This window comes from Anarhichas minor, unplaced genomic scaffold (assembly GCF_050575085.1).
Source record: "Anarhichas minor isolate MPS153535 unplaced genomic scaffold, ASM5057508v1 ptg000040l, whole genome shotgun sequence".
Taxonomy (NCBI): domain Eukaryota; kingdom Metazoa; phylum Chordata; class Actinopteri; order Perciformes; family Anarhichadidae; genus Anarhichas; species Anarhichas minor.
This window is the reverse complement of record NW_027466486.1, coordinates 3,686,250-3,688,801: the sequence shown is the minus strand read 5'-3', so window position 1 is coordinate 3,688,801 and position 2,552 is coordinate 3,686,250.

The window sequence follows — 2,552 nt, the reverse complement described above, 5'->3', positions numbered from 1 at the left end:
TTGTCTCTCCTAGTCTGACTTTCTCTGCAGCTGTAGCCGAGGCAGAAAATGATGATAATTGTGAGAGCGTGGTCCCAGTCTGACGAGGACAGAGCTGTCCTTCAGAGTATCTTTCTATCTATCGACACGCCTCTGTTTCTCTGCCAGAAAATGACAAAAAAGACAGCTGATTGATCCACAGCTGATGAACAAACTCCGAATCAATTTGACTCTATTTTCAAGAAAATATGACTCTGTAGTTTGTATGTGGAGGCAAACGGGCAGTCAATAAATAATTCAAATATGGATTACAGAAAGAGGCAGATAATTGGGTCAGAACTGCAGTTAGTTCGTTGGATATTTGCTTCGATCAGAGTGTGGGAGAGGGGGAAAGTGAGGGAATAATTAAAGACAGAAAGGATAGATGGATGGAACACAGAAGTTGATCAAATGCATTTATACCTGCACATTGTAGTACAGAGTTTGCACGTGTTTTGTATTCATTTCCTTATGAGCATGTTTGTGTTTCTCAGAGGAGAGTAATGTTTTATAAAGCCCAGTAATCCCTCTTTTGTTACGACTGTTGTCCCCCATTGTGGGGCAGAAGTCAATTTCCACAAAGCCGCTATAGTCTCTCACTCGGTTCTGTTTAGTATTTCTCTCTGTGTGATCGCCATAGCAGCACTGGGGTTGTGCATCAAGCTGTGTGTTTGTGTATACAGTGAGAGGGCTAGTATAGACCTGTCCTCTCTCCCTGGGGGTATGTTTGGGGTTCCTATTTAGGCCTTCTTCTTCACAAAGACCCACTTCCCCTGTGAGGCCCTGTGAGGCACACACACAGCAAAACAACATGCAGGTATTCACGTGGGCAAAGTCACTCAAAGTAAACAACTTCTTTTCGTGCACATTTGCTGATGTTCACACACACACACACACACACACACATGCACTTACATGTTTTTTGGTGGCTGAAGTGGAGGTTGTGACAAGTGGCCTCTGGGGATTTAGTGCTTCCTGGGGAAGGTCACATTGAAGGAAAGACTTTTTTTAGATGGAGGGAGGGGGAGAGGGAGCAAAGAAAGAGAGAGAGGATTGGAAGGAGAGAGGGGAAAAAGGTTGTCACAAATAATCTCAGGGAACACAATCTACCTTCTCTTGCTCTGCTTTTGAATCCATTCACGCAGACAGAGAGCAATAAAAGAAGTAGGACGTGCAGGAAGCAAAGGATTAAGGAGACTGATAAGAATTCCACTGCAAATTGCATTATGGTGCCCTTTGTCAAAACCTCACATACAGCTAATAAAGGTAACCTTCACTGTGTACTTTCAATCTGATGAAAATGTGTTGTTATAGCAATAAAATAAACCATGTTGCTACCTGTATTTGGAGTTAATACCGTATGAGAGTTAACAAAACCACGTTTTTTTTTTTCAGATTTTCTTGCAAGACTTCTTAAAAATAAATCAAATTTTTTTTTAATGTCTAATAACATTCCTGCTTTCAGCTTTACGTTTTCGCGGGTTGACGTTGAACTGAAAGCTGATACCTCCATGCATTCTCCGCCAACTCCCCCATGAAATATGTCCAGAAAAAAACCATCGCTCAGCTGCCACTAGATCACAGCAAGGCTTGAAAAGACGCCACAGAATGTGTGTGTGTTCGTTACTAAATCTTTTTTTTTTTTCTGTAATATGTGTCAGTGAGGCATGTGCAGGCATTCATGAGTGGGTGTACAGTATGCGTGTGCATGTGTGTGGAGGTTGCTCAGTGTTATAAACACCAGTGGAGTTTGTTTACATGCTCGATATCACTTTGGGAAAGCTGCCGTTCACTAAGATATGCACACATACAGTATATTTAGTGTGTGTACAGCAAAGAGGAAGGAGTGTGAGTCTTTGTGTGTGTGTGTGTGTGATTACTAACTCATAAAAGTCTATTTCTAACTGTCCGTCCAGATTTCAAGTGCACCTTGCCAGGAAGTGTAATTTCCCGCTCAAGAGACTGATTCAGCAGCATCCAGCTGTTGTGTTTGTGTGGAGAGAAAGGAGACAGAAAGAGGAGGCGACCGCCTGTTTTTTTTCCATACAACTACTTTATAGTTGTTTTTCCAGGTGCCACGAGCCCCCATCCCTACCTTGCCAGCCGCTCTCCCCCACCCACAAACCCACCAATCATTCCTCCCCCCTCCTCCCAGTTGCTCTTTTTCACACTTTTAAGTAGGAAACTTTGGCTCCATAATTCTCCCGAGAACCCAGGATAGATCATATGTCCGCACTCTCAGTTGTAATAGTTGTAGTAACCTTTCAGTGTTGTCCTTTCTTTCTGTGGTTATTCTAAAAGCCCTGCATCCCTGTATGCAGTTCTGAACTTATATCAACTATTAACTGCATGCCTGTATTGGCAGGGTCTTCACGAATTCTGAAGAATTCTCAATTATTTGATTTCAAGATGGTGGGTTTTTACTTTTCTGTTTTCTTTTAAAATCCTATTGTAGATTGAAATATGCGCTGAAAATAATATATACATAACTCGACAGTTTCTATAAATACACAGTTTGTTTGTTTAGATTTAGA